Genomic DNA, 20,234 nt, shown 5'->3' with positions numbered 1-20,234 from the left:
CTTATTACCTTGCTACTAGCATTCTTGGTAGGGAGAACACTAGCAATATTTCTAGTTACCATCTTGCTTTCTTAATTGCTGCACTCACTGGAGAGACACCTTATCATCTTGGTGCTCTTGTTGCTCGCCGCTTGTCTAACAAGGGGCCTATTTATGGAGGAATTATTACATCGCGCATTTTAGCACATCTAGAGCTTCCTCTTGACCCTACTGATGTAAAAATAACTCCTATAAGGCTTAATATTGCTGCTATGAAGAGTCATCAATTTGTTACAGCTGACTCTGGTTTAGATAATATTGTCTATAGAATGTTGTTTGCTGACGGGGAAGAGAGGGAAGTTCCATTGCCGCAGTTGATTTGTTCAGTATTCACAGGGAACCATGGTCGCGCTCTAAGGAGGAGGTGGATGAGCAACTGAAGATACAAGGCTTCCACCAACAGCATGACTCCGAGGACGCCGAGCCCTCCTACGACTACACCGTCACGTATCCGGGTGCTTCTTCCAGCACATACCCGGAATATGATCCATCTTCGTCGTACTACGGAGGTGCTACTTCATGGGCACCATGGGGTTGATCTCCACTTAGGCCAAAAGCCTAAGCTTGGGGGGAGGTATACCCGCATCACTCATTCTTTGCATATTATGATTGCTGGATACTTGTACATACTTGTTTAGTTTCTTAGAGTGGTTTTCTAATGAGAGGGAGATGATATTTGGGGAAGTACTATCTAAAAAACAGATTCTGGGCTGTTACTAAAAATATTCCTGTGCGCAGCCAGAACGTCATTTTGAGCTGCTAATTTATGTGCATGTTCCCCAGGTTGTTATCTAACTTTCATTAGTTGAACACTTTTCGAGCTGAGCAGTGGAAGAATTTCTTAAAAATCGATTAATGTACTGCTGTCAAGTTTGGCAGATTTCTGCTACCTTGTGTTTATGTGACTCTTCTAATTTTATTTTCTTGTTTTTGCTTTGTTTCTTTCCTAAAACACAAAAAGACCAAAAATATTTCTGTTGTTTCTCTTTACCATTTGTTTATTTTGGTTTCTTGCTTTCATTTTGCTTTATTTGCTATCGTTGGTTTGCTATAAGAAAATCCAAAAAGATTTTGCTTTGTTTGCTTGTTTCCTTTTGTTCTTGTTTCTAATTCGAAAACACCAAAAATATTTGCTGTTCTTCTTTGGTTTTGTAAAGTTCATTATGAGTTCAATGGTCTTCGGTGGCTGGAGCGTGGTTTTCATTCCATATTATTCAAGCTACACAAGTGAAAAGGCAACAATGACGATCTACGACAATTCGATTGTGGTGAGAGGCTGGTATGAACTCTATTTGTTTTCATTTTTGTACATATACTCATCCATGTGAGCATGCTTAGTCGGTTCATGTGAGGTATATGTCATTTAAGAAAGTCTAGTAATTCATAATCTCTCATGATTAGCTCCAATTTATTAATATGAGTAGCATGTCATAAATATTTGCTTGCATTGCTTTATTCATAGATAGATATGACATTGTGGTATCCTCCTCTGAATAATCCACTTGAATTAACTTGGCACATGCTCACGCATGCATATGGCTGAACAAAAGTCAATTAAGCCTCGATGATTTACTTCACCCCAGAGTTCTTGATCACTTTTATGCCTCCGCTAATTTATTTTGTCGCAAGCATGATTATGACAGTTACTACTCTCTTGATTGTCGCTTCCCAGTCTATTGCTAGCCTTCACTTGTACTGAGCGGGAACGCTGCTCGTGCTTCCAAACCCCTAAAAACCAAGTTATTCCAAAGTGTCCACCATAAATACCTATGCATGGCATTTCAAACCATTCTAAGTAAATTCTCATGTGCTACCTTTAAAACCTCCAAAATACTTCTCAATTTGTGTTTATGTTTTATAGCTCATGGGGAAGTATGTGGTGTTTATCTTTCAATCTTGTCATTTACTCCGGACGGACTTTCACAATGGACTAGTGGCACATCCGCTTATCTAATAATTTTGCAAAAAGAGCTGGCAACGGGGTTCCCGGCCCCAATTAATTAACTTTCATAAATTTACGAATAGACACTCCTCCATGGTATGTGATTGTTGGTCGGCACCCGAGGATTCGGTTAGCCATGGCTTGAGAAAGCAAAGGTGGGGAGGAGTGTCATCTAAATAAAACTAAAATAAAAAGGCACTCCTTCATGGTATGAGATTGTTGGCAGGGACCCGAGGATTCGGTTAGCCATGGTTTGTGAAAGCAAGGTTGGAAGGAGTGCCACCCAAAAATAAAAATAAAATTCATGGGAGCCGCTCTTGAAAGTCTGGTTGATGAGGTAGTTAGAGTATCCATTACCATTCGTTGACAACAACAAACACCTCTCAAAACCATTTTACTTCTGTCTTTAGAAAAATGAAAAGCTCTAGCACATGTTAATCCCTGCTTCCCTCTGCGAAGGGTCAATCTTTTACTTTTACATTGAGTCTCCATCCTTTCTTTGAGCACTTTCTTAAGAGCACAACTGTCATTCTTAGTATAATATGCTTGTCCCAAAATGTGATTAACTGTGGTATAACTTTGATGCTTTTATCTTTGATAAATCTCCACTTCCATTCTTTCCATGAACCTCAAAGGTGCCCAAGCATTTATGTTTTGCTGTGCAAATACGGGCAAGCGAGATACCACTTTATCATATCCTTGTATGAACATTGCAATCCTGCTGATAGGCATGATTCATGATGCTTATTGTTAATTTGTTGGTATCTTTTCCATGATTGACATAGCTATTAGATGATTTTATTTGCATGTACCTTATTATGAATTGCTTAAGTACTTGCCATATCATGAGAATATTTATATCATATGAACGAATGTGTTCGTGAAAGTTCTTTTATAGCACTCAGTTGTTAACTGAATTGCTTGAGCACAAGCAATAAGCTAAGCTTGGGGGGAGTTGATACGTCCGAAACGTATCTACTTTCCCGAACACTTTTGCTATTGTTTTGCCTCTAATTTGTGTATTTTGGATACAACTAACACGGACTAACGCTGTTTTCAGCAGAATTGCTCTAGTGTCTCGTTTTTGTGCAGAAATCCAACTTTCAGGAAAATCCTCGGAATTTATGCCAAAGGTCTTATTTTTCCAGAAGAATTACGGAGCCAGAAGGGCAAGCCAGGTGGAGGCCTGAGGCCCCCACACGCTAGGCCGGCGCAGCCCAGGAGGGGGGCGCGCCGCCCTATTGTGTGGCCGCCTCGGCTGGCCCCCGACGCCCTCCTCTAGACTACTTAACGCCTTCGACCTAAAAACGCACGGGGGGTAAGAAGTCGAAGTCGCCAGAAACCATCCAGTACGCCGCCACCGTCGCGAAACTCCGTCTCGGGACCAGAAACTCCGTTCTGGCACCTCGCCGGGACGGGGAATTGGAGATCATCGCCATCATCACCACCGACGCCTCTCCATCGACCAGCCATGTTTCCCCCATCCATGTGTGAGTAATTCCCCCGCTGTAGGCTGAAGGGAATGGTAGGGATTGGATGAGATTGGTCATGTAATAGCATAAGATTGTTAGGGCATAGTGCCTAGTATCCGTAATTGGTACTTTTATGATATTGTTGCAACTTGTTATGCTTAATGCTTGTCACTAGGGCCCGAGTGCCATGATTTCAGATCTGAACATGTTATTGTTTCATGATGATATGCATTATTTTATGATCTTACCTGCAAGTTGTATACACGTATTGTTGTCTGAAACCCGAGGCCCCAAAGTGACAGAAATTGGGACAACCGAAGGGGAAGGCGGTGATATGAGGATCACATGTTTTCACGGAGTGTTAATGCTTTGCTCCGGTGCTCTATTAAAAGGAGTACCTTAATTTCCAGTAGATTCCCTAGAGGCCCGGCTGCCACCGGCTGGTAGGACAAAAGATGTTGTGCAAGTTTCTCATTGCGAGCACGTACGACTAAATATGGAACACATGCCTATTGATTGATTAGTACTTGGATACCGTTTTATTATTATCTGCAAATGCCCTATCTTGATTGTTACATGAGTTTCTCTCATCCATGCAACGCCCGTCATCCATCCCTGTGCCTACAGTATTTTAATCTTGTTGTTTACTATAATCACTACTGCTGTCTTTGTTACTCTGCTGCTGTTATTTCACTACTGCTACTGCTATAAAACTGTTACTACTGATAAACTCTTGCGAGCAAGTCTGTTTCCAGGTGCAGCTGAATTGACAACTCCGCTGTTAAGGCTTTCGAGTATTCTTTGTCTCCCCTTGTGTCGAATCAATAAATTGGGTTTTACTTCTCGCGAAGACTGTTGCGATCCCCTATACTTATGGGTCATCACCGGTCATGCCACAACGAGGATGGAGCCCGAGAAACCAATCATTTTGTACCCACGTGTAATCCAAAGGCCTTGGAAGTACAAACAAACCCTTAGAATATCTCTAAGGGATACTGCAAAACGGACTAAGCCACAATATTTTATGGCTTTGGCCAAAAGGAAACTAACTCGAGGAGACACCGCAAAATGACATGTCCGCAACTATGTTTCCGACAAACACTAGATCCATAGCAGAACCACCATATATATGTGTTGGGGGGGTGAAATGTGATAAACCGCATCGGGATATTTCACCCCTCCTCCACCACTTATGTCGCACACTACCTTAATTTCGTCCACCTTTAATTCCCCCTCCAAATCGCTATCGAATCCGAGCCACCTCGATCTGCCTAGATCTATCGGCCACCGAAATGTGGTCAGTCAGATCCTCTTCCAATGGTGAAATTTCCACCATGTCGAGCCACGACTGTTCGTCAAAGGCGGGATTCTACCCCAAGGCACGTCTTCAATCATATGAAGCAGTGCATCGCCCTCTCCAGGTGCAATGCTTCGTCCAACGCATGGACACGCGGTTTCTGCGCACACAAAATGGAGAGGCGAGATGCCTGAGAGCCGCTGCCATCGTGCATGCTACTGCCCCATGTCCCTGCCCCCGCCGCCAATATAGGCGAATATTATCCGAGGACCTCGAGTTCATCACCAAGGAGCAGCGGGACCGCCGCAAGATGCGGATCAGATGGTCCTCCTCGCACACCATTGCCATCTCCTACATCTAGGACCGCGCCAAACGCCGCAACAACGCGTCGGAACAGGAGGTGTACATTGCTGAGGCGCGGCACTGTTCCAATGCGTCCGAACATCGGTGGTAGCACTTCGTCATCGTTGACTACAACAACAACACAATGATGAAGAGTGATGTCGTGAGTGTTACCGCATCGTTGAAGTGATGTAGCACAGTGCTAGAAGTACCTTTGCAAGTTTAAGAGTATCACCACCGGTGAGCCCCTAAATGGGCGCCGGTAGGTGCGCCAACACATCTGTATGAGGCGCGCTGGCAGGAGCTCCTTAGTTTAGGGACGGACGTCCCACACCGGCGCGCCCTATATAGCTAGGACCCCCCCCCCCCCAAATGGTTTTCCCTTTTCACCAAATTATAAAATTTTGCAACCACTTCTAACAATAATTTACAATGTTTACACGTACAAATTATTTCACACACATAGTTTAAAAATGCAAATTAAATTATTCACACAAGCATCAAATAAATTGCAATCCATCAAGTTCATGAATCACCGACCATTTCATCTCCGCACCCACAAATGCTCTACTAGATCATTCTGTAGTTCAGAATGAACACATGCATCTTGGATTATTTTTTCATGCATCCGGAGGAACACCATCATCTCGTTGTCGATGTCCATCGCGGCAATCCACCGAACACCTTCTGGGCCGTGGGTGTCGGGGGGGGGGAAGCAAGGGGAAACGGTAGGTTTGGCAACCCCACAATGCGGGATTGCGGAGGTCTCGACGATGGCTACAACATCTGTTTCTGGGCAGGCGGACAAAGGCCAGTTACGGGGGAGGTGGCGGCAACAGCGGCGAATGACGTTTCGGAGGGGTAGGAGGCGGACCGGGAGGGGGCAGAGCAGATGGAGGATGGGCAGGTTTGGCTGCTAGACGAAATCCTTCGTGGATAGGAGTGTCATCACGCCGTTCGGCTCTCCACACAAAAGGATCGACACGGGGTTGCCTATGATTTATATTAGGCTTTAAAACTGGCATGCTAGAAGCGCCGGTGCGGTTAAAAAACACGCCAAACTCCTAAATTGCTATGTGGGTCCTTATAGGATGCTCCGGTGGAGATATAATTATTTACGTTTTGGCCTGGCATAGAAAAATTCATGCTTTCACTCAAACAATTTTTTTGGTAGGTCTGTATGCGCTAGAGATGTTCTCCCGCTGAAAAAAGTCCATTTTAAACCTTGAACTTGTAGAGCTTCGGCGAAATGAACCCTGAACTCCCAATCCCTGTCGTTTGTACCCTAAACTTATAAATCCCGGTCTAAATTAAACCTTGTACCTGTTTGGTGTGGCTCGAAAGCAACAACCCATCCGGGATTACACCTACTCTCACTAACAGTGGGGCCTGCATGTCAGACCCACCTATTTCCCCAATCCATGTTATGTTCATTATTCCCCGATCTCGTGCCAATGAGGGAGATGAGCGCCGCCTTGGCCTTGACCGTAGGGCTGCAGAGGAGCGGCAGGAGTTAGGCGGCGAGCTCGGATGTAGGGGCGGAGCCCCGCGGCGGAGAGCTGCCCGGATTTCTCATGCTCGTGGAGCACAGCGTCGGCGAGCGGGCCGAGCACGGCGGACGCGGGAGGAGTTGCAGGAGGTTGGATGCGTGTCAGAGACGGCGGCGAGGAAGACCAGGATCTCATCGTCCTCCAGCCCGCGCGCAATTCGTTGCCGGGCATGGCCTCTGTGTCCGTTTCGGGGAGCAATGTGTTAATTTGCTCCTAGCGCCTCTTGTCTGTAGAAGTAGACCATGTACAACGTCCGTTGATTCCTTGAATTGGGTTGAATAACAATGGGAGAAATCTATTCATTGGTTGATTAATTTTCTGAACTGTGCAGCACTGAATCGTGCAACAAAATCGGATTGGAATCACTGCTGCATGGAGAACGGGGTCGTCGTAGCTCGTCCCGTGGCTGTCTTGGCAGCAGCGACTCCAACACATGGAGGTGGCGCTGCGGACCACGTCGAGAAGCAACTCGTTCCAGTGAGGTGGAGACTAGGGAACTCGGGATCTCACCGGGCGGCAACGGAGGGGCACGAGGCCGACGGTGGCCGCACTGGTCATCAGATCTCGAAGACGGCATCTCACGTTCCCTTCCTGGAGCCACCCACCTAGCCTCCCCGCGTTTCCGGCACCCCGGCAGCACCCCGTGTTTCCGTCCTTTAGCTCCAGAAGAAGAGGGCGGACGCCCCTACCTACCCCCAATTCTCTCGATGCGGCAGCGGTGGAGAACGCCCCAGCTCACCGTCCGCCTCAGCTCCTCCCCTATTTTCCTTCTCCAGCCTGTTCCATGTGAGACAGAGATGAGGGAGAAAGAAGATATTGAGGAAGAAGGGTTTGACAAGTAGGGTCCACATGTCTGTGAGACTAGTGTGTAATCCCGGCCGGGATCGTCACTTTCCTGGTCTGCCAAATAGGTTTAGGGTTCGATTTAGACCGGGATTCACAAGTTCAGGGTACAAGCGACTGGGATTCGAAGTTCGGGGTTCATTTCGCCGAACCACTACCAGGTTTAGAATAGACTTTTTCCTCTCCCGCTCGGTGCCGTTTCCTGGCGTGTCACATTTTTTGTCCAAACTCAGTTGACACTAAATGCACTAAAGCAGCCAGGAGACAATCAATCGAGCCCGGCCAGAAACAGATAAACGACAATTTGAACGTATGTTTGTTACCTTGTGTCGACTAGATCTCCATCAGCTTGTAATAATTATGTGAATGAATACGGATCGTACGTGTATACTCTGATGCGCGCGTGTGGCTCTGTTTCCTTGTGCTGATCGACAACGGCATTTTGTACTGTACTCTGTATTTGCATGGTGTACCTACGCGCGCGCCGTGAAAGGGCGAAGTTTGATCGGTGCCGGCCTGCCGGGCGGCGGGTCCACGAGAACAAGAGAATCTCTAGCCTTTTGGGAGACGTTTTTTAGTGTCACATTTGGTAAACGTTGCTTCGAGCAGCGTCTGCCAAACAGAAATTGAGATTTTTAAAATTAAATTAAAAACAGTCGAATTTATTTAAACTTACTATATTTTATATAGATTTAAATAAAATTTGATGAAATTTAAAACTAAACCATAATCTGATAGTACTTGCGGCGGCTAGAGGGGTCCTAGTACTGGTGCAACTTTGTACATGCCGTCGTCGACGACGTCCTGCTTGCCGCACTCGTCAGGCTCGTCGACGGGCTCGTCCTTCACCGCGTCGCTGGGCCTAGCTTCGCCGTCGTTGGTGAGGTCGACGAGCGGCATCCCACTGTCGCGAATGGACATGGTGATCGTCGCGTCGAGGTCGCCCCTCCAGCCGTCCTTGTCGTTCAACGACGCCATGTACGCCGCGTGCAACACTGGGCAGTCCTCGGGGTCGTCGCTGTTGGCGATGAGGCGTTGCCGCCGCTCGTACTCCGCCATCTACGCTGCCTTTGCAGCTTCCTCGTCGTCATGTTCCTCCTTCACCTCCGGCTTCGGAACGAGGAGGGCGTCGCCGGCGTGCCTCTGCTGCTGCCGCCGCGCCTCCGAATCGCGGGCGGCATCGCGTACTCGGGCTCCTCGTTCACCTTGTTTCGTCACGCTGTACGGTGTGGCGCGGTACGAGCAAGGCTTTGATCGCGCCAACCCCGAAGAAGAAGAAGAGTTCGAGGAGGACGAGTACATGGCGACCGGAGGAGATGGCGGCGGAGAAGCTGGCATCTCCAACCTTGCGGCGCCCATGTGGATGTCGTCGACCACAGGCGAGATGGTGAGCCCGGGACGCCCCAGAAAAGGATGCGCCCCTCCTTGTTCCACGTGTTCCTCCGGCCGACGAGGCCGTCGGTGTTGTTCATGTCGGCATCGTACTACGCCTGGAAGAAGTCCGCCCACCAGTCATCGTTACCGGTGAGGCCTAGGTGGGATCGACACGCTCCTCGGCGCTGAGGCAAGCACGCTGGGTCCTGATTGTGTCCCTCCAGCGATCGGTTCCCGGCGGCGGCGGCGGGACGCCGATTCCGTTGACGCCCATCCTTCAGCCGCCGCCGCTTGGCAGACGCATGTCCGGCGGGACAGGGTACCGCGCGCGGTACAGCGCCCACGCCTCCGCATCCGTGAGGCTGCCGTGCCCGAAGCCTTTCACCACGAGGATGTTCTTGCGGGAGGACGACATTGGCGCTGAGTCGAGAGAAAGGAGGAAGGTGCGGCGAGATTGAAATGGGGAACGTGGCGAGAGGAAGGAGGGTGCGCTCTTTATTGTACAACGGCGACAGGCAAGGCGACAACGGGGTGTTGACCGCAACAAACGCCGGCGCGGATGGCCACGCGGCCATGCAAGACTAGATGCTTCATTGCGTCGCCTGGGAAAGATGGGCGCCATTAACGATGTTTGGTACATGACGCTCTGGTGCTACGAGTGTGGTGGAACTTCTTCGTAAGGTGCATCTGTTGCGGGCCACCTTTGCTTAGTCGTTCCGCCTACACCTGGGCATTTCTCGGGTCGGGCCGGGTTTTGGCCTGAACCTAAATTACCAGGCCGAGTTCGGCCCGGCCCGACCCTCGGGCTTATAAACTAGGCCCAAACCTTCCCCAATTGGATGAAAGCCCTGCCCGGCCCAATAAGCCTGGCTCGGACTAAGCCTAAATCATGTTTTCTGCAAGCCCGAGCCCGACTCGGCCCAACATTCGGGATTCAATATCCGGCCCGAAACCGGCCCAACGTGCAAGCCCGAAGCAGCCCAGGATTTTCGGGCTAGGTCAGGTCGGGCCATCCGGGCCGGGCTGCCCATGCCCAGCTGTAGTTCCGTCTCTGTTTCCATTGGGTTTCTTGTTTTTTTTTTGGGGTATGTGTTTGCTGCTACCAAGCAGTTTTATGGTTTGAGTTTGATGAAAGCATGTTTCTATTTCATGAGAGATGTGGCCCGCTAATACATTTATAATACATCCATCCCAAAGTTTAAGATTTATATCTTTTTTAGAAAGTCAAACTATCTCAAGTTTAACCAAAAAAAATTTATCAAAAATCATTAACATGCAAAATACACAATTAATATCGTTATATAGATAATGCAATATATTTCAATATGGTATGCGTAAAATATCATATTTGTTGATATATTCTTCTAAAAATTTAATCAAATTTTACTTGGATTGACTGCTAAAAAAAAACTCCTCCGATCACACTAATGTAGATTTATCTTAGATTATCTAGACATATTTTAATTATATATACATATACTTTAGTGGCAAAGAATATGAATCAGCGGGAGTATAAGATTTAAATTTTGAATGAAGGTAGTAGTACATTTATACTTGGTGGCATATGGACATGCATGACATAGGCCGTGGCCGTAGTAGAGCCAGCACCTCGTTGTGTAGTAGAGTTGGTAGGCCTTGGCATGATCCCGCAGCGGCGCGCTCGTGCAGCAGACATGCAAAACTACGCAGCCCCACGTGGTGTATCGATCGATGGATCAATACAGTGCTGCGCTGGACGCACGGAGGTCAACCTGGCGTGCAGTGTGATCAATACACGCACGGTCCTCTGCTGTGGCTCGATGACATACTCCTTGAATGCCAGTAGTAGTACGAACTAGGTAGGATAAATACGCCTGCGACTTGCTGGGTCTGGCCTGGCTGCTGCCACGATCGATCGATCGATGGACACAGGTTGGGCACAGAGCTAGTCTAGGCTTCGCTGCAGGCCACAACGCATGCATGCATGCACGCCTAGCTAAATAGTCCCCGAGCTAGTCTAGCCACTGCACGGGCAGAGCACAGAGGTAGCCTCGTGATCCATGCACAAGCCGATGCCCGATGGCAAGAGCATCTTCACCTGCGCCCTCTAAATAGCCGTCAGCGTCGGCACCTTCAGATGTCTGAAAACGCTGGCACTGCATCTTCTATCTGAGAGTGTTGTTGTCACACCGGTGCCCGTAAACCGGCGACCCCAATAGATGATTTTAATTAAAATCTCAAATAAAAGCATAAAAATTCGAATAAAGAGGAGAAACATATTACAAACTAATACATGATAGGCCGGATGGAGGCGAGGGAGGAGTGACGCTCATTAACGCCGGCACAGCTGGGCGCGACGGGACGATTCGCTGCGTGTCTGGGAAACTGCACCGCCGCTGCGCACCAATAACTTCCTTCGCAAGGTAGGCGACGGTTAGGTTAAAATTGAATGTGCCGCAGACGTGTCGGCCCTGCCACTCACCGTTAGCGCTTTTGGGATGTGTGGCTAACATGCGGCTCTCACCTCCAAAATTTTCCGCCTCACGAGGCGCCGCCGCCCGATTCGTGTCCTTGGCCAAGGGGCCGGCACGAGGTTGCCGACGCTTCTATTGACTCGGAAAAACGCCAACGCTATTTAAGACATGCTGGTGTGACCCTATTTTCGCTCCCGGCTTCCAAAACGCTATCGATGTCGCTATGAGAGCAAGTATAATAAGTCCTAGTCAGCTGGCTATAAGGGTTAAAATAATATATTCATGCTTAGTTGGAGGAGAGAGAGGAGGAGAGAGAAGAGGAGTGGGCTCTAATGCAAGAGCCAGCTCTAGCACGTGCTCCTAGGCACTTTATGAGAGTGAAATGTGGGCCATCCATTGATAAAGTAGTATATGATTGTAGCTCACTATTATACATGTTGGCTCTATGTTAGCTACAAATAACATGGCACATGGCTTATAGCCAGCAGCTGGCTATACTATTAAACTTGCTCTGAGGCGCGCCGGTGGAGATACTCTAAAGTATGAGGCGTGGAGGCTTTGCATGCTATCGTCTCAACGTGTGGGAGGAATGGTACGTACGAACGTACTTGACACTATCAATGGCCCTAACCATAACTCCACTTCTTTGATTTAAATCTTCGACTGCGCGTTCAGTTAGTAGAGGGTTAATTCGGTTCCGTAAATAAGGTTTATGGTAAATACGGTTTTGATACTTTGGTAAATATGGTTTTGTATAAAAATCCTATTTGGTTTTAGTAATAACCATATTAATTCGGTTTGATTTCGGTAATAACCATATTAACCAAGGTTAACACGAATTTTTGAATAACACCTATTTTTTATGGACATATATTTTTCTTTCTGTATTTTAAAGGTCACGCTTATTATGTCACAGGAGATAAAAATGATAAATAATGAAAATCCAGCGAAATTAAAAAAAAACTGCACATTATGAGTACTTGAACTCACGACATGTCCATCATTTTATGGTACCTCTCTTTTTTTGCAATATGCACTTGTAAATAAATATAAACATTTTACGTGAATTAGGGATGGTCCTGCAAAGCAAAATTCGTTGTTGGGTTAGGGCACGTACAATGGGTGACGTCGGTCTTCCCTTAGAGATGCCACGTTAGATTTTTGCTTAGTTGGAGGAGAGAGAATGAAAGAAGAGAAGGTTGTCTTAGCTAACAGATCATCTTTTACAAAATAAGGAAAAACTATTTTCTCCAGTATAGGACATATCTTCCTTTAGCAACATAATTTCAACCAAATTTAATTGATTATTATTACTTGGTAGAGATGGCTTGTAGAACTTATACCTATTGTCTTCTCCAGATGATGTGGCGGGATAAGGAAAGACATGTCTTCTCTACCATTTTACATGCTCTTAGGCTATCTGATTTTCTGCTGTTAACCTTGTTTTCCGGTTTTTAACCGAATTAGCCAAGTTGTGTATGGTTAGCACTTTTCCTACAAGCAACCTAACCATAAAACAATAAAAACTGAAATTCGGTTTCTGTTAGGTTATTTCGACTCGATTTTTGATTTCAATTCGGTTATGTGTAGTCGGACCTAAATCCCCTTTAGCAAAACTTTTGACCACTTGTGTGACCTCTAAAAAATAAAGTACTCGCCTCGAGGGTCTCAAATCTTTGAGTCTAGCCATGGTCAAATTGTGGTAGTCCAACAAACATGCGTATTTTAGCTGTTTTTTACCCGTCCTACCATCGAGTAAGTTCAACGACTTAAACATACATCCACCTTAATTCGTGGCTTGTTTCTAGCGACCAACGATCTCAAAAAGCAGATGCTATTTTGATCTCCTACGATCTTTATCCTATTTACTCTCGTTGCAAGGAAAGGTCGGGGGGACAAGGCCACACGGCCTGCATGAACTGGGTACTCGCGACGCAAATGGTCGTTTTCGTCCGTCGTGACCGGAAATGCATCTAGCACCCTCTCCAGCGGGGCGATGCAAAGTGACCGGGCCGTCCGCGGAGACGTAAACCTGGCCCAAATATGCGGCTCGGATGCGTCTCCGCGGACACTGCGCGGACGCCGAAAGTGTCCGCTCGTATCCGGCGGACGTTTCGTCGGGCCCGCCTAGCAGCGACCCTGCGTCGATGCGTCTTCTCAAACGCGCCTGCGACTGGCGCCGCTGCGTCGCTTCGGCAGTCTGCGCCACGTTAATGGCAATGCCTCGGCTGCCGAGCGGCCGCAGCCCACCTCCGCCAACCACGTTAATGGCGTCGCCACGCGTCCCGCGGCCACCGCATGCCTCCGGCCTATATAAAGGGGCCGCGCCTTCTTCTTCCTCATCCACTCCTCCATAGAAACCCTAGCCGCCACAAAGCTCCACCGTTCCGCCGCCTAGGTGTTCCTGCGACGCAGCCATCCCCGCGAGGAAGACCATGGCGGGTCCTGGTGGCCGGCGAGGCGGTCGAGGCCGCGGCCCTGGACGGCCCCGGGGACGGGGCAGGGGCCGCCGTGGTGGAGCAGCTACGGCCCCACGCTCGCCGTCGCCTGCGCCCTCTTCGTCTTCCTCCGACGTGGAGGGACGCTGCTTCGAGTTCCTCCTCCGCATCGACGACGACCCGCTCGGCATCAAGCGTCTCCCTGACAAGTTCGCCGAGTTCGTCGACGGCGTCGAGCCGGCGCATTTGCAGCTACGGGAGGCCAGCTGCAACTTCTGCCGCTGGGCCGTGGAGGTCCTGTTCGACGGGCAGGGCAAGATGTACTTGCACACCGGGTGGGGCAAGTTCGCCCGTGACCTGGCGCTCGAGCCCGGCTGCCAGCTCACCTTCCTCTACGAGGGAGACGGTGAGATGGTCGTCAAGGTCTTCGACGACACGGCCTGCCGCAGGCACTACCACACCGGCAAATCCGAGTCGGACTCTGATAGTTAGAACGTAGAGTGTTCTTTCTTTGCAGCGAATCTGGCTACAGGCCAGACGAAACCAGTAGTGGAAGGTTTCTGTCTGTTCGCCATCGGTAGAACCAACAAGGGCACCGTCAATCCACCCGCTGGATTTTCCAGTTTTGGTGACTGGGTGTGCCCTCGAATGTTCTTTCTTGGCAGCGAACATACGGAAATCAACACAACTGGTTTCTATTTTTAAAATATTTATATTTGTGTCCACCATGGTGCAAACTATGTATTAGTTTGTGTAAACCATATTCCAAACTATGTATTAGTTTGTGTAAAATAATCTTCCAATTTGTAATATTTGGAAGTATGTTGAAATGAAAAAGAGAAAAAAATGCGTCGGGCCGCTGGAGCCAACCCCAGACGCAAACGGACACGCGAACGAAAACGGTCACTTCAGCGTCCGCTGCGCGACGCAAACGGACGCGCGCGGACACTAAAATGCGTCGCGCCGCTGGAGATGCCCTCAGCATTCGAAGGAGAGAAAAGAATGGAAGGAGACGACGGATCGAGCTTTCCTCTGCACATGCACTGCACATCTGATTACTGTTTACCTGTCAACACTTGTTCCTCGCCTACTGTATCCTTTTCTGCAGTTAAAACTCTGTTGCATGCATATGGATCCTCGTACATCGCGACCACGCGCCTCTGGATGCAAACAATAAAACCGCGGACTACGCTATAGCTCCACACGACGCACTGCTTGGCTGCTGGCTACTGCCAGCTAGCAGTTCTATAAAACTACTCCAACCGTTACATATTACTCCCTCTATAAGATTTGGCTAAAGTCAAGATTTATAATCTTTGACTACCTATGAAAGATAAAAATATCAATATATATAATAAAAATAATGATTTTTTCAGTAGTAATATGCAAGTTTGACTTTGACCAACACTTTTGTACCGAGTAACATGAAACAGAGGGAGTATGACACTGCCGATAGTCGACTCCTCGTAATGAATAGTTTTAATAATGTCAAATATATACTATGAAAAAATATGTTATAACGATTTTAACTTAATAGCTTTTACATTTTAGACGTTAAGATTTTGAAAACAATATTAAGTCAATGTTTTAAAAGTTTGAGTTTGACCGAATCCAGGGTGTGGAAATCCATCCTATTGAATTTCACAATTTCTTTTTTATTGTGGGACATATATAACAATATTTTTCATAATCGATAATAATCATTTCCATGCATCATATTATTACTCCATCCATCTTGATTTACAAACTTATTATGCGATTCCAAAAAAATTATACATTTTAATAAAATATAAAATATATGAAACAAAATTATATACCATTGGAAATATATATTGGATATGGATCTCATATTTTATTGACAATTAATTTTGTCAACAAAATATGAGGTATGATTTTTGTGGCATGTTTTGATGACATATTGGGTATGAATTTTGTGGCATATACCTCACATTTTTTGACAAAATTAATGATCAAAATATCTCTAGAAGCACATATTTTTGAGATATAAGACATGATACTTTCTCATTTGCAATGAATATCAAAGAATTGTCTTCGCCGAAGATGTTTCAGTACTCCTCTATATATACTCCCTACTACCCACTTTATGTTGCGCATAATTTTCCGTGTAAGCCAAACTATGAAAACTTTGACCAGGAATATAATAATAATACTAAAATCTACTATACCAAATACATATAATATAAAAATATTTTTCAAGACAATTCTAAAAATATTAATTTTACATTGTACATGTTTATATTTGTACCAATATACATGGTCAAATTTTACAAACTTTAACTTTAATTAATCCTTATATGCAACATATTTTAAGCAGGAGGGAGTACATACACATATTTTCTAAAAGCCGTAAACATCTTATTGTGGCAAACAGAAGGAAACAACCGTTAGTCTTGTACACTTCCAGAAAACCAGAGGCCAACCAATTACCTATGTGTGAGACTGTTTTTTTGCTAATTTTGTGATCCAATTCGAAAAAATTACAGTTTTGTTGATTAAAAAACTACTGTTTATTCTCAGAGTTCAAAAAACTGCTACGGATTTTGACTACGGTTTTTAGATGTCGAACGAGCATTTGGAAAACAAAGGGGGAAAAATGGTAGTACGGTCACATTGTAAAAACAAACCGCATTGTCTACTACCCAGCCACAAGTCAGCAGGGTCTGCCCACTGCCCAGGCGCACACACGCATCTGAACCATTCGATCAACTTGTGATTTGAGCAGGAGAATAACTACGGGCTGCACCCCTGCCCGTGTTGGATGCTGCGCTGACACAATGAAAACAGGGATCGATCGGGTCTGCGGACTGCGGGAACAGATAAAATTGAATGCGTGTTAAGAAAAGACAGACAGGTTTCGACACGGGCATTGAATTGACAGCTGAGAGAACGACAATCGAGAGAGGGAGTAGGATGGACCGGAGATGAGCTGGTCATGAACAAGTGCTGGAGAAAATTCTCCCAGTGGAGTATGCTAATTCTTAGTCAGCGTCTCACTCGCAGGATTTGTCCTAGCATGATACATAACTCTATTTTTTTTTTCTAGTCGCATATGAGGTTGTAACCGAGAAAAAACGCCTGACAATTGGATTGCTTCATGATTCACGCTAGTCATGAATTGCAACTTGGGTTGCGAACGAGGTTAGGTTGCATTACCTGATTGAGAATTAGCTTACATTTCCATCAACTGAGGATTAATCACACCCTAATAATTTATTCTAAAATTTTGATTAAACTTTATCTAGATTGAGTTCCAAAAGTAAGATAGGTCTTATTCATTGGTACGGCGTAGTAGGTTTTATTTTAACTCATGCTAATTTGTTTGAAATTTCGGAAATCTGGCGGGACAATAGAAGTTGTCCCCTAATAGGATGAAAATCTATGAGTGGTCAGACCTATCCTTAGAATATTATTTCCTATGTGCGGGTAATCTATTGTAAAATGCAATTAGCAAACCAATGATGCTAGACTTACTACATTGTGAGTTGGCGCAATCGGGTTGGTGCAACTTTTGTTCCTCCCGTGATTTTAGCAACTGAAATCCATCCACGGTCCATCACGTCTTCCGGTCAGACTAGTCATAGTGTAAAGTAACATACTCCCTCCATCTATAAATAGGTGTACATGTGGAATTTCTAAGATAAATTATAAGTGAAGTGAAAAATGCATTGGGAAGATGCATCTCACCTCTTTAATTACTTCACCTCCAATGAGCTAAGTGCGAATAGAAAACAAGGAGAACATATGCTTAATATTATTGGGTTTGATTTTCGTGCGATGAGAGAGAAACAATTAAAGTGCATTGGGAATATATATGTACACTCTTTTATGGACAAAATTTAGAGCTAGATGTCCACTTATTTGAGAACGGAGGGAGTAGAGTAGTAACATGCACTTGTATGTTGCTAATCCACTACCTCCATCTCAAGTCTTAAGGCTTAATTTTTTTTGGAAATGTCAAAGCAAGTAAAGTTTGACGAAATTTTCATAATAATCTATCAACAAATATGATATTTTGAAGATAGAACATGAAAATATATTTTATTATCTATCTAATAATATTAATTTTCTATTTTACATTTTAATAATTTTTGATAAAAACTTGGTCAAACTTGACATAGTTTGGCTTTCTGAAAAAATATAGGCCTTAAGCCTTGGGATGGAGGTAGTATGGTATTACTCAAAGTAGTACTATCATAGTACATTCATACTCCCTCCGTCCACAAATAAGTGTACCTGCGGAGTTTTCAAGATAAATTATGAGGTGGAGTGAAAAGTACATTGGGAATATGCATCTCTCCTCTTTAATTCTTTCACCTCCAATAAGCTAATTACATGTAAAAAGCAAGAAGAATATGTGCTCAATATTATTGGGTTTGATTTCCGTGCGATGAGAGAGAAGCAATTAAATTGCATTGGGAAGATAGGAGTACACTCTTTTGTGGACAAAGTTTAGAGGCTAGATGTCCACTTATTTGAAGACGGAGGGAGTAATGGTTAGTAACATCAAAGTAGTACTATCATACTAGATGTCTTCGTTAATTAGCTTGTAGCATTGTATTTTGAGAAGTGTGATGTTACCGTAGCTACGTTACTACATCCTCCTCTCTCCTCATTAACTCACTGCCACATAAATAAATTTGCTAAGTTAGACACTTACTAGAGTACGAGGTAGTTACTAGTGGATTTATTTGCACTATGAGTAGTGTTACTAGTAGAATCCGTAAGATTTTCACGTAAGTTTAGCATTGTTGTTAGCAAACGGCTTTGTGTGATGCTAAGCTGAGCTAATGCGCATGTCATTCCGATACATTGGTAACAGCGGTGTTAACTTATTTTTTTGCTAGGTACTATAAGGCCTAGCTATGAGTAGGTAAGCTTTGATGGGGAGGACACATGAAGATGAACGCTTTCGGTGGAGGCTTAGCAGGTGCGTGTAGGCGTCAAGTTTGGCGCATGGATACTGGATAGGGACTGATCCGTGGCCGTTTCGGGCGGAACAAGCCCACGCGCAAATGCCATGTTTCCCGCTTGTTCCCGCGCTTTGGTCATGGCACATGCTCGGTTCTAGGCTCTAGCTAGTTTAGTTAGCTCAGCTCGATTTGGAGCAATAATCGTGTGCACCATGGATGCTGATATATGCGTGATTAAATGTTCCGACGTGGTAGTAGTAAATCGCATCTCTCAACGTCATGGATCGCTATAGTCTATCTACTCCTTGAGACGATGGACACATGAAAGTGCATGGAACCTAGCAGCAACGTGTCAGTGGACACATGATGTCCTCCAGAAGTCGGACATGGTGACGTCGCCTCAGCACGTACGTACGCTCTCTGTCTCTGTCTATCCATCGACCGCCTTCTCCGTCCAGTCCAACTCGCCGTCTCGCCGCCGTGTGTCCATCGCCGTCCTCTTTATCATGTTGGCTCTTGCATGCATGCACGGACGCCCGTCCTCGACATGGCATGGCTATCTTGTCGGCGCGAAATGTGCGCCTTGCCGTCCGCTGCTCGCACGAGGGGCTACTTTTTTTTTTTGTGTGGCAACTTTGCGCTGTCTACGGATGATGTGATGTGTCGCTTCATCTGGTTTTCTTCTGCTCACGCACGGATGCATACCATGCATAGAAGCGACCTTCTGTTCCTGTCCTAGTTCCATGCATAGCAGCATAGTCCAGACACACAGTAAGTACGCACCAATCTCGCCACGCTCCTACAAGGAAATAAATCCTATACGACCCGAGCATGTACGACCCGGCCGGTAGATCACGTCCCCGTTCCTACACGTAGCAAAGCATATTGCAATCTGGTATCTGGGCGCTGGTTGGTTGTTTTCAGATGAAGGGTGTCAGATTTGGTCCACCGCCGGGTCGCATGAGCAGGGTCGTATAGGATTTATTCCCCTCCTACAAGGGGCTCGTACAACCGCTTGCTGTGGAGTAGGGAAGCTAGGGACGCGTTTGAGAGCCTGGCCTCATCTTGGCTGGTGTCGTGTAGTTTTTAGACCGTTTGGTTTCTTGGGTTCCGTCGTGTTGTCGCATAGTACGAATATTAAAGCACACTCGGAACAGATCTGGGAGGAAGTTCAGTTTGACAATTTCTCCAGGAACATGCCCTGGGAGAAGAAAATCGACAACGCCATTCGCGCGGGCGCTTCACCTCGACATGGCAGGAGAAGGCAAAATTCGAGCGGCATTGCACGGCAAAGGTAGGGATAACCTGCCTCTTCGGTTACGCTCCCCACTAGCCCCCTCCCAGTTTTTCACTTTCCCCAATTTTCTCAACAGCGACGAAGATTTGGCAGAGCGCATCTCCCTTCGATCTCCGGTGCCGAACCAGGGTCCTCGTTTCCAACCGCGGCGAAGCCTGCCAGGGACGGAGACAAGGGGGCGAGGGGGGGGGGGGGGGGGCTTGCCCCCCTCATGAAGTTCACAACACAGTTCGCCCCCCTCATGTTTCGATCCTAG

The sequence above is a fragment of the Lolium perenne genome, chromosome 4 (assembly GCF_019359855.2).
Source record: "Lolium perenne isolate Kyuss_39 chromosome 4, Kyuss_2.0, whole genome shotgun sequence".
In the NCBI taxonomy this organism is placed as follows: domain Eukaryota; kingdom Viridiplantae; phylum Streptophyta; class Magnoliopsida; order Poales; family Poaceae; genus Lolium; species Lolium perenne.
The sequence above is the reverse complement of the archived record's forward strand: the minus strand, read 5'-3'. Positions refer to the sequence as shown.